The 13,563-nt window shown below is 39.0% G+C and overlaps 1 protein-coding gene across 7 annotated transcripts in view; it reads right to left on the reverse strand.

The window, feature by feature from the left end:
- Window positions 1–13,563, reverse strand: part of PIK3CB (phosphatidylinositol-4,5-bisphosphate 3-kinase catalytic subunit beta) — a 104,847-nt gene that overhangs the window by 56,436 nt on the left and 34,848 nt on the right. For 5 of the 7 annotated variants that reach the window (XM_074833657.1, XM_074833656.1, XM_074833658.1 and 2 more), the window contains one exon: window positions 6,661–6,769. The exons of the other annotated variants lie outside the window; for them this stretch is intronic. The gene's annotated coding sequence lies outside the window, so the exon portion shown is untranslated. The remainder of the gene's footprint in view (window positions 1–6,660; window positions 6,770–13,563) is intronic. 7 annotated transcript variants of the gene reach the window in all.

Genomic DNA, 13,563 nt, shown 5'->3' on the forward strand with positions numbered 1-13,563 from the left:
CACTGTTATGCTTTTCCTCTTTCTTGGCTGTCCCCCACCTCCCTAGCCACACAATGGAAAAACAGTATGAACAAACATTACTAATTTTCCATCAACTCAGGGAACGACCTGCCTCACCCAGTGACAAGCAGGCACCATATCTGAAGCAAGGGTGGAGTGAGAACACTATCGTTAACTCTCCAGCAGTAGTCACAGGGATGAAATTAGGTGTAATGTGGAATTGCAACCTAGGTTTTGTTTAAAGGTTTAATGTGACAAGAGAAAGCAGCTATGCTAAGCAATGCGTGTACTACTAAGAACTGTTATTTTCTGTTCACTAGACCCCACAGTTCACACAGGATCAGCAGTGACCCTCTTTTAAAGATGCAATCTAATGCACTGACAAAGTTTATTCTGTATGTTATTTCATTCATGCCACTGAAATTCCTATTTTGCCCTAAAGAACAAACCCACTAAGGTTCTGGCCTTCTACAGCTGCATAAGTGAATTTCAATCTAAACTGCTTACAAATTTAAAACATAAATACAAACAACTTGATTATAAATACAAATGTCTAAATCAGCAAAGCTAAGATTTTTCCACTCCAGGAATGTCATGGTTATCTATCTACAATAGCAAAGATTTTAAGAATTCAAGACATCTACAGTGTAGCCTGGGAAGTTATTTTTAAAGATCATGTGGTACTATAAATATTTCCCAGCAGTTTAGTTCAACTGCCACATGAGCTGGCCCTATGGAATGGAACGGAAAATTAAGTGTCCATTTAGTCAGGATTCCTCCAGAAATCAGAATAAAAATATCACCATTTACTTTTCTAAAAATATCTATGTATAGAAAACATGAAAGGCCTTGTTTAAATGTCACTCCCTCACAGTGCTCAGACTGGTACCAAGAGTGGCCATTCAGCTATTCACGTCTAGATTCTCTCATTCTCCTCATGAAATATAGCTAATTTTCCTCAAAGAGAATTTAGTTAGATTTCTTCCATGATCCCCGATTATTTTGCCTGTTCATCTCCCGTAGCTTTATTCCTCCACTGTACCCCTAGCATTACACACTAAGTTTTAAAAACTGAAGCCAGAATTTTAAAACCACAACAAATGGGCTTTCTACTTTGATATTAATGCCTCTAAATAAAAGTGGCCCAGTTTTCAAGAAATGTTGAGCACCTGAATTGGCATTTGACTTCAACAGGACTTAAGAGATATGAAAAAATGCAATCATGTTAACTGGTTTCAAATTAAAATTTAATTTCATTTTAAACAACTTGATTTGAACAGATGGTTAGATTAGATTACCTCTGGTCATCCCTTCTTATGGAAATTATTCTATGATTCAATGAAAGTGTAATTAACTAGCTGCAAATGAGATTATTATCTTCAGAAAACTTTTCCTGCAAAACAAGCAACAGATAGAGAACCACACTATTAAAATGGTATTCCAGGCTCAGACGACTTATCAGAAATTATTTTGAACAATGAGGATAAAAGGAAATTCTTACTCCTCATTACTTTATGCTCCGGCAAGTAAACACAGCTCCTGCTTCCTCCAAAGATTATTCACAATGAACCAAACAAATGAATGAAGTCCCTTAAGTCCCAGGCTTCTAATAGACTTCAGGCAATTCACAGGCAGCACATCATTCATAATGAACACAAAATACGACAGTGACATAACAGCTTCTCACAGCTAATTCACGACTGTCCTTTGCTGATCTTGAAATCACTAGATACATTCAAAATATATATACAAAAATACAGAGTTTCAGGCCATCTTTTTGTATTGTACAGTTAAAGTGAGTCGCAGGGAGAAGGAAGAACTCCTTTCACATCTCAATGCTACTGTCTGAAATTGTTTTCAGAAGCATTTGACCACTGGATCACACTGAAGCTGGGGCCACTGTAAGAAAACACCCTCCTTCAGCTCACTGGAATCCAGTTCTGCATGGTCAAGATGGGAGGGAATATAAAGAAATGAAAGAAAACAGAAGATTAGAAAAGCACTGTCATATAAGTAACAGTTACTTTGACACCTTGACCACCAGTCAGGGAGACAAGAAGGAGAAAAGCTCAAATGAAGCAAAAGTTCCGTCAAATAATTCAGTATTCTATGTCAATTGGGCTGTGAGAACATATCTGGCATATTCACCTTGAAGAAAATTTGTAAATGACACTCTTCGATATTTTGGTACGTTTTAAACAGCAGCAGGCAGAGTGGGACCTCACATGAAGACCAATGCATTCTGTACAGCATGCTCCAGGATGGTAAAATGAGGCTAAAGATTTGAGAGATTAGACCTGGTTCTAATTCTAGTTCACAACCTAGAAAATTCACTTTTGATAATCCAGATCACTGTCGTTATTTTATGTACTAGGGGAAGGTTAGCATGAAATGTTAGGATATGTTGAGTTCTAACACTAGAAAAAGATTCCACTAAACATTTAAATGATGGAATGCTCACAGGGATATTTTAAACAAACAAACAAACAAAAAAATCAAGTTTAACAAACAAGGTGAATGGAGCTGGCACAAGGAAAGAAAGAGGACTGGACAGTCAGACTGAAGGGGAAAGGAAGAGAAAGAGCTGAACCCAGAATAAAGATGTCATTTTAACACAGGTGAGTCAGTTCCCTACAAAGCTGCATAACTGCTTGTGCCAACAAAGCGAAGATGCAAACAAGCAAGCTGAGTGGTGGAGGAAGAGTGACAGTTTCTTCCAGCCCCAGGGCTGGCTTGCCATTTTACAGCTCTTAAACTTGTTTTCAAAAAATATAGGTAAAACTACAGCCTAAAGCTCTGGCTTTATAACAGCGCAAGTTATTATTCAAAAGACTATGTAAGGTGCCTGTCATGAATCTGAAGAGATGCATTAATAATCTAGAGTTGTACTTCTACTGATTTATTGTACTAAGTAAACTGTAGGGTCCCCATCCCCTGTCCCCCCATATACAAGAACTGTACAAGAATTCTTAGTAGTCTAACAAAAAAACTAGGAAATATTAAATCGGTATTAGTTCTGCTCTCTGGTATTTTCTTGCCTGTTCTACCAGTCAAGAGTAATTACTTGTTCCACTGTAAACATGGAGGAAAAGAGAAGTAAACATTCCACTTACAAGACATTTAAATATATAAACTTTTATTTCCAGTCCTTTTGAATTGTACAAATGCACCTCAACTATCAAATTTCACCAGCAGCCAACTGTTTCCTTCAGCTATTAAAATGTTACGTCTCTATATTATGAACTAGATGACTTTCTGCTATAAAAGAGTTAAGCTCAGAAATTGAGGTTCTCCTATATATAGATACCTCTTCACACAGGGACTAAAAGATTCACTTTTCAATTATTTCTGATATTTCAATCAAAACCTCTAGGAAAGAGGGTTATTTTCCAGTAGACAGATTGTATGCATCTAGAAAGAGAGGTAAAAAAAGTGAAATCATTAAAAACAGTGGAAAACTAATTAGGAGTGAAATTTTCTCCCAAAAGAAGGGCACACAGACCAAAACACAGGCTGTGCTTAAGTCTCATATACAGAGATGCCATGGACACTAAAACTTAGAAAGATGCTCTTTAAGGAAAAAAAAAAAATTATCTGCTTCATCAGACTAGACATTCTTCCTGATTGGGTCAGTTTTTTACACAGAGCAATCTGGTCTGGATTTTTGCAGTTAGTTTTCTCCCAACATCAGCTTCTATGTCACCCACTACACAGATTCAGAGGTGGCTGTTCACAGCTATTTGTTATATGAACAGGACTGTTCAATGCTGAACAAGCACTGAAAGAAATCCAACAATTCAAGTCTAATGCAAATATTTAGATGTATTTTATGCATCTTTTTCATGACATATTTAAAAACACAGCTTGAAATATAATGCCATTTGGTAGAAAAGAATAATCCTAAAAATCACACACAATCAATACTTTTCCCAGTAAGTTGATGGTAATAAAGACAAAAGCAGTCCTGGCTATTCATCTTAAGGACCAAAAACAATTAAGTTTATCTAAGAATCACAGACCAATTTAGGTTGGAAGGGACCTCTGAGAGTCATCTGGTCCCAAGATTAGTTTCCACACAAGTTAAAGCATGTTGCTTCGGAGCTTGCACAGTTAATTTTGAAAGTCTCCATGGATGGAGGCTCCACAGCCTCCATAAGCAACCTGCTCCAGTGCTTAACAACCCTCACAGCGAAATTTTTTTCCTTATGTTTAACTGGCATTTCTTTTGTTGCAACTTGTGCATTCTGCCACTTATATTCTGCCTTTCAGGCATCTGGCCAGATCTTGTCTGTAATCCTCCTTCAGGCAGTGGAAAACTCTAGTAAAGATCTTTCTTTCCCTGTCTCCTCCAACCAAAGGTCATGTACAACCCCCACCTTGCTGCACCCCCTAATGCCCTCAGGAGCAGCCTCTGCTGGACCCTGGGCGGTTGGTGAGCATCTCTCTGGCTCCCGGGGGCCCAGAACTGGAGACGCTGTTGCGGGCGCGGCGGCAGGGGCGCGGAGCGGAGCCCCGCGGAGCCCCGCGCAGCCGCCAGGGTGCACCGCCGCCTCACGCCCGCAGCAGCCGGGCCCGGACTGACTGGCGGCGGGGGGGCGGGGGGGGGGGCGGTGTCTGTGTACTATTTCCCAGCTGCGAGATTCCGCATCTGCTTTTAAAGCCTTCATGACACTTCACCCGGCTTTTTATCTGTGAATACAGACGCTAATCAGAGTTTATCTTAATGTTTTTAGTACTTTAATGAAGGATTCCAATTGCAAAATACCTTGTGATGATTGAAATCTACACAAGCATACACAAATGTCCAAATCAAAACAAACAAACAAAAACCCCCAAAAAGGTTCAAAACTATTTCCCCCAAAAGCACAAATTAGAATCAGTTTTAGGTTATAAGATCTGAATTCTCTAAGTCCCTTAAAAAAAAAAAAAAAAAAAAAAAAGGAGGAGGGAGAAACACCAATTTACTGGCTACTAAACATGAGCAAGCTTTGTGTTTGGCATAAGCCTGGATACAATGATTTTAAATGACTAAAGCTGTCTCCACTGAACAGTTTTCATTTCATTTGTTTGCAGAGCTCAGTTTCAATGCTCCTGCCCATCTGTTCTGGTAACTTGCTTACCAGAGTCAAGAATTAACTTTTCAAAATAAGCGTGTAAGCAGCAAATAGGTATTATTTTATTTGGGCATTGTGACAGGTGCCTGTATTTCTGCTGTCGTCTAGGAAGTCAGTAAAAGACAAATAACTTCACACAACACAGCTTCTGAAAACTTCAGAGGACAGAATTAAGTATCAGGTGGTACAAGAACCTTTCACCAGTATGTTTACCAGCCACTTGACATATGGCCTAGATCAGGAACTAATACATATTTACATGTGCTGACTTAAAATTGTAGCATTTGCTTCAAGTACTTACAGAAAGGGAACTAACATGCACATCAACCTCTTTAGATCCATGTTTAATTGAAATTTTATAATAATTATTTTCCCACCTTTTTAAAAAAAAGTTATCAATCCAAATGTGTTACTCTGCCAGTTAAAAACCCTTTGGAAAAAATAGCAAGTCGGAAAAGTTTAGCTTGTCTGACTAGGTTTCACAGACATTTTTCTACCAAAATTATGACACCATGTACACATCCCTTTTTAAAGAAGAAGCTAAGAAGAGTCATTTCCTCTTGGCAATAAAGCAATACGCCAAAATACACTTGTAAACTACAACCATTTTCCACCCCCTTTCAGTTCTAATGGCCAGATATTTTTCATTCTTATACATTCAAGTGTATTTCCAATGACTCCTGCAGAATTACATTCACATATCACATAGCATGAGTAAAATCCCCATCAGACAGAAAATTATGCAGATTTTTCCCAGCTTCTAACTTCTACAAGAATATGTTTAAATATCTTACAATCTGATGCAAACAAAGCGACTGTAAAATGATTAGTTCTCCCATCTCAAGCAATTGAAACACACAGAAATTAAGAACTATGCTGTATCGGTATATAAATGTTTAAGTATCTAGTACCAAAAGGTACAATCCACAGTCCTCGAGTTAGGTCGCTAAGTTTCTTGCATCGTAAATGAGACAAACATGTCTCAGCCTTCACAAAAGCAAGAAGTTAACTAGAAACAGTGAAGAAAAGACATATCTAAGATCCATAAATTGAAGAATTATGCTAGATTGATCAATGATGGAACTGCAATACAAGACAAATATTAAAATACTGACAACAAAAATATCAAAAGTCATACAGAAAGTGCCAGGAGTGGAAAGTTACAGCCAAAAAAACACTTATATTTTCAAATTCCCTGAAGATACAGGCAGGGCTTTAACTTTTGCCAGCAAATCGGGGGTTATATGTAATTACATCTATACTAGGCCACTTCCTGCTCAAAACCATACCCAGAATACACAGGAGCCAAGAGAAAAATCTGACACCCATCTAAATTTCGTAGGATGCAATTGCTTCCAAGATGGGAGATGCTTCAGTAAGAGTTCAAAAGAGTGACCATCACCAGCTGATCAACTGAAATATGAAGTCACTTTTTTTTAATGCAACTATAACAAAGTTAAAATACAATAATAGCCTAATAACCATGCTACTGACTTTACAAGAAAAAAAAAACCACACACATACAAAAAACCCCTGTAATACTTACTTCAGAGAACCTGTTCCTGCTTCAGTCTGACTGTGTAGTGAAGATACTTTTATTAAACATCGTTTTCCTACTATTACCCTTGTTTTCTTGGAAGGTTCCACAAGATGACCTAAAAAAGCAACACACAATATAGTGTAATTAACCAAACGAGAAAATCAGCAATTTGTACCTGGTTTAATAGCTCCATAAACTTTTTGTGCAGAAATATCTAATTAACCACACTTCATCTTCTTCGAATACTACAGTACCATATTCACCTTACTAAATGAACGTCAAATCCCCAAACACTCAATTACCAGAAAGAAAAAAGGAAAAAAATATGTAGAACATGCCATTTATTCTAACAATATAGGTTTCATAATCATGAACTACACAGTCAAAAACATTTTTTTGCTGCTACAAATATTTTTAAATTTTTGTACACTCAATTCGGATCAGATCAACAGACGTCCAATACAATTAGAGACAAAAGAAAGGGAAATAGAGTTGCCGTCACTCTCCTAACCACATCTCTTTTACACTTGGCTGTAAGCAGTTTTGTTGGGGGTTTTTTGTTTGCTTGTTTTTCTGAAAAGAGTGTAATGTCATCTGTAGTTCTATTGTGGATAATTTGAGTTGATGACACAAGTGATCCCATCTTCCTATTGATATTTCAACTTGTGAAACAGGAGAAAGGTTCAGGAGGTCTCCTCTTACCACCATCCTGCAGATACACAGGACAAAATATCTCCACAGAGACAAGACATCATCTCCATTTAGCTCCACCTTGCAAACCAGGCTATCAGCAAAGTGAAATAAACAAAAAATATTTAAAGCCCCCTTGAGAACAAAGCAGTGCTATCAGTTTGCAATGATATTATCTACAGGTTTGTAGGGCAAGCCACAAAACACAAGGCACGTAACTACGCTCCTCCTCCCATAAACAATTCTTTTTTCTAAACCACACTGTGCTTGTAGCAACTCAACACAGCAGTGTGATCAGGAAGGAGGGCTGTCATTCCCTCTGTCCCACACAGAGCAGAAGCTCTCTAGAGGTCAGCATGTAGAGAGCACTGTGAGGCAACTTAGATTTCTTCAGTGGCTTTGAGGGAAAAAATAGTTGCTGCCCCATCTGCTTAAGTCTGAAAAAGTTAAGTTACTGCTCCAGGCACAACCTTTTGAAAACAACCTTGTGGTGCATAAAGGTATGAACTAGTCCAGAAACTTCTCATGATTAAAGCCTAGGAGCCTACAGCAGGCAACAGCCCAAAGGAAGACTAGAGAAAAATGAAGGCAGCTTTACACGATTCAGAAATTGCAAGGACAAAGAAACAGTGTGAATCTCTTATAATCAATGCTAGAGCACCAGTCTGGCATTAATGTTTTACAGCCATGTCAATATTTGTGTTTATGGAGTCAGAAAAATCAGAATCAAAAGCTAGTGGCCAGAAGCCAGGAGCTTGGGAGAGGGTGTGAAATGCACCATACTATAGATACAAGATAAACAGACATCACTTCCAGAACTTCCACCTGAGGAAGCAATCCTTCATGATCTGTGACCCCTCAAAGCGGGGACACACAGTGTATGTCTGAAGTACCATACCCTGGGGCAGAAGCAGGATGCTATTTTAACTAAAAATTGGATCTCCCAGCCTTCTAGAGATCTCTGGCTAACTAGTCATGTGATGACAAATCAGATGGTGGAAGCCTAACACACCATGTTAAATTCATATGCAACCTCTTGGGAAACCTACCAGCACCAGCATAGCAAAGAACGGTGTTCTGAAATTACATATACAATATAAATTTACCCTAACAACCACCACCACCACTTCCACAGATTGGCAAACCACAGAGTAGTCTCCCAAATGCAATGTAGGAGTCACAGGCAAAATGCACAATACTAGTTTTCTAATACCAGCACTGATACACTGGAAAAAACTGTGACCTCATTCCTTCCCTATACCATACACTATCTACCCATTTTATTAAGTTCATAAATGGGAACAATGTGTAACACAGATGTGTTGTCAGATTTCTTGACTAAGAGTACATTTGGAAAAAAAAAAGGAAAGAAAACCAAACAAGGCTGGCACTAAAAAAAATAAAATGCACTTTGTGAAATAACTCCCAAGTCCTACAAGAGAAAGCAGGCAGTCATATTATAATGTGCTGCAGTTTCTGCTCTGAGCCTTCTGTCTCATTTTTTCCTTTCTCTTCACTACACGTAGCACAAACTGTCACCTGGAACAGGAGACAACTGCTTGGCTCCTATCATGCTTCAAATCATTCCCATCTTAGACAGAGTCGACCTCCTGCACTGTATTAATCTCTAAGACACTGGTGAGGCAAGGGGAGCCAATGCTCCTCATGCCTTATTCAGAATGTGGCGAGAAATAAAAGAAACTTGTATTAGCAGAGTGGTCAATGCACTGGCATCTAATCTGAGGGTTAGGCACATGCATAAAGCCCAGAAAATATCTAGGGTCCATAAACTGTACACGTTGTGAATAGGTGATGTCACAGTTTATCAATTCCTGTGTTCTCCACAGTCTCTTGCTTGCTAGATACATGCTCGCTTCCCTACAGTTCTCTGCCCTTTCTCCCCTCTATTCTCACAGTAGTTTGCATCTCCCCTGCAATTCGGACGTGACTTCGACAATAGGCTTCCTGCTGGTCCTCTGCAACCAACTGTACACTGGGGATAGCCAGGGGAATGACTAGCCCTCCAGACTTAAAACATTTCTGATGTACACAGACAAACTACCCACTACTATGGTCAAGTACTAGAAACAAATCCTCCGTTACAGGATGACAGCATGAAGCTTTATTTTTCTAGATAACCAATATTTCTCATTTTTCAGACCAGCAGAACAGAGGTTACCAGAGATGGTTATCAGCCTAACCGCAGATCACATCATGGTCAACCCTTCACATGTCAGTACACTTTCTACCTTCAAAGCACAAGTGGAAAATTTTTCAAAGGCTGGTGACTACATTACCTAACAGACCAAGGTACAAACTCTGCTGGCCTTTTAACTACCATAAACAACTACTGAGAACTCCCAACTACATAAGAAACACAAGCATAATCTCTGGGAGCAGACTAAAGATCTGAAAGACTTGAAGCAACTGCCTCAAGCAGCGAACACAAAGTGCACTCCCTGATGAGCACACACCTTTTCCCTACTGCATCTCTCTGGGGAATGTGGGAAAAACAGAACCATCAGCTGGATGTTACCAGTGGCACCTCCTTCATGGGGCTCTGTTGACTGTGAGCTCAGCCAAAAATACAACAGAAAATAACCCTGGGCACTTGTCCTTGGTCCACACCCACACCACTTCTACAGAAAGCACCACCAGGGACCTAACAGAAATCCTATTCCACCTCAGCTTGCAAGTTCTGCATGAGAACTTGTATTTTGCAAAATAGACATTTTTGTGACTCCTTTCATTACACCTTTATTACATAGATACTGTTTTTATGCAAATCAATAACTGTTTTAGAAAAAACATAAACAATCTTATGAAATAATTCAGGAATCATAAAATTGTGTGGTGGCAATGAAAAAGTCTGTGACAATCCAGTAAAACTTTCTATGGTTCTATAGCCACCCTCTATACTTCTTTATGTCCATGGAAACACTTACAAATGTACGACCAAAACAAATTGTACCACAAGGGAAGAAAGAGGGAAAATGTACAAGAAACTTTTGACTAAAACTCCTGTGTGGTATCTAATGTAAAACAGAAACAATTACGAGCTAGGGACGTAGGCTACTTGCAAAGAAAGAATATAGAAGAAAAAAAGAAAATTCATTCATAAGCAATATAAGATGCCACACAGAAATTACTGGGCTAATTGTGGCCCGATGGATTTCTACTCTATGACAATTTCAGACAGGCTCCTCTGTGAATTCTGACAGAGCACACAAAGAAACTTTGTTTCTTAGAGAGGATACTCTGGGTTTGCTTTAGGATAAGGAACTCTTGAGTGGATTGAGTGACACAATACAGCAGTTTCTTGAGTACCTTCCTCTCTGCAAATAAATCTCCTACTCTGGAAGAATGCACTGAGGAAGGCATCAGGACCAGCACTGAGAGCACTAGCAGATGTTTTGGACAGCAAGACATAGAGAAACGTACAGCTATTTTATAGCTTTTGGTTCACATCTTCAGCTATCTGACATCTTCAAAGCTGTCTCATGCATTTCATGCTCTCAATAGCACTGAAGATTGGACAAGTGAACGTCAAGCTGAATTAGCTGCTGTAGCATCCACTTGGCAATGAAGAAACTCACCATTTCACCGAGTCCGAGACAAGATGAGGATTAACCATCAGTAAATACACCAAATATCTTCAAATGAAAAAAATACTGAGAAATATAAAGCAACCTTCTTTTCCCTCCTTCCTCAGTCCTAAGTTTCAACCACAATAGGCACAAAATTCTTCAGCAACTTTCACTATTAGCAATTAAACCATTACAACCCAAGTTCAGGAATTAAAACAGTGAGAAAAAGAACTTGCAGCAGTGCACATTTGGCTAAATCACTGCCACTTCCAACTTCCACATACTGCACATCTTAGTGCAAGTGTTGAAAACACAAGCCAAAGCCTGAATCTGAAAAAATTATTTCCTATATGTTACATAGTGATACACGCAGACTGATCCAAACAGTAGAACTGTACATAAGCATTATCCTAATTATGCAGTGCCCATAGTCTCTTCAACAGCACAGACCAGTTTTGACCTTTTAAAGGTGGCATTTCTGCACTAACATTAAGAGACAAAGTAACGGAGAGCATACTGTTATACACACAGCAGTGTTTTCCCTTGTGTTCTACTTTCACAGGTGTTGGTGGTTGGTCAAAAAACACTAATATCCTTTTAAAAAAAAGCCTCAACCTTTCCTGATACGTGTCGCTTTAAAATATTATCTCATACAAAATCTTTTAACCAAAACAGGCATATAGCTACAGGCTCTCATCACGTAAAAATACCCACAGAAAATAACAAAAAAAAAAAAAAAAGCAGAGAGTACCAAGCGCTGAACCAAATGAGTTGCAAAAAGAGATCTATGTCAGAACAAGTCAGTTTACAGCCTTTCTTTTTCCTTAAGATGGATAAAACGAAGACCACAAAGCATTTTCATGAATAACTAAAAAATGTGGGTCAGTGCTATTCTTTAAGTTAAATGGATAATAGTTAGAACATGATTTGAAGCTAAATTCAGTCACATGTCTTCATTAAGAAGAAACTCGTTATCATAATTACATTCATCCAGTGGGTGATTCAAAGCAGGAGCTCTCTACTCAACTGCTATGAATCACCCTCTAACGAAGCCATTTTCAATCTACCCAGAGAGCCAACCTTACCCCTGTGAAATCCTCTTCGGCATCCAAGAGGCTTGTTTAAAAGAAATTTATACTCACACAAGCCCATACTAATATGCTTTACAATAAATCCCTTTTTTTTTTTTTACTTGGTTACACGCGCTACTGAATTCCTTTCAGTAAGAACTTGCAAGTTTTCATCAACTATTTTGAAAATACTGATTTCTAACAAGGTGTCAGTTACTGACATTTTAATTTAAGGGGGGGGGGGGGGACGCGGGGGGGAATCCCTCTTACACAGTGATATATCCTGATGGTGCTCAGGGTCGAGTAACCCAGTAATCCTCCTACTCACAGTAGTTTAGAACTCAGTATGATTGAAGTTGTGAGATAGATGACAATCTTTTGTCCTTACAATGAAGTCAACAAAAGAGCAAAAGAATAAGGGTTCTTACTGGCACTGGAAAACAAAGAACCTTCAACTAAAAGAGTAAAGAACAGATACTTCCAGATGGCAAGGCATCACCTGCATGATTTAGGATCAACAAATAAAAACCTAAACAAAAATAATTTATTTTTATTTTCCCAGAATGATTCAACTGTTTTTCCTTCTGCTCTGCCACCTTCAAAAGAAATGCCTCTGGGCAAAGCAGAAGGGGAACACATCACTGTTAATGAAGCATAACAAAAAAAGACTCTAGTAGATGGCAAATCTTTCCTCTCATTCTGTCAGGCAACCAATCATTCTCTGATTTGAGAGCAGTGTGCTGAAATCAAGATTAGCAAAGCCTCTGTAAGTGGGAGACCCTGCAAATGTGCTCAGTTTTAGAGAGGGCTGGCTGCCAGTGCTGATAATTTATAACAACAACTACAAAATACAAAAACATCCTGGGAGAAATTCTGGGCTGGAGAATGTACTAGATCTGAGGGTACTCTATAGTTCAAAAAGCACGAAGTTCTAGGCTGCGCATGACCATTTTATAAAAACAGCAGTGTTTTTATGATTTCAGATGACTCACAAGTGCTTAGATTTGCTTTACATTGATTCATAAACATGGAGTGAAACGAGTAACACTTTCCAGCTCATTTCCAGTTCCAATACAGTTTATGGAACAAGTGATTACCCAACTGGTTCAGTAGCTCCAAAGCTGGTGACAAAGAAATTAACAGTTTAGATTGAACAGGCTCATTCGTGTGAAGATGTAAGTTCCCCCACCTCCTCCCAGAGCCCTCCGATCACTTACACCTCCAGGCCAGTGCTGCAGCTTTTCTAAATCTGGTTCACTAAATCTGGCTTACAGAACTGAAGAATTAAAAGCCATGGTCAGAGAGCAGTGCTTCTCTTCCAAGAAATCCATACCTATATATGCACGCACACACACACACACACAGAGCGTGAAGCTCAAAGGCCTGAGGCTGAGCTAACTTAACCACTGAGCAGCAGTTTAGGCAGGTGCAAACAAATCCACCACCCTGCACAAGCCCTTGTGACATCCACAGAGATGTTTGCGAGAGTTAATGAACTGCCAATCTACTGGTCTGCAATCACTGCACACCCTCAGCAGTCATACTACTAAAATTCATCTTTC

Source organism: Strix aluco, chromosome 9, assembly GCF_031877795.1.
Source record: "Strix aluco isolate bStrAlu1 chromosome 9, bStrAlu1.hap1, whole genome shotgun sequence".
NCBI lineage: Eukaryota > Metazoa > Chordata > Aves > Strigiformes > Strigidae > Strix > Strix aluco.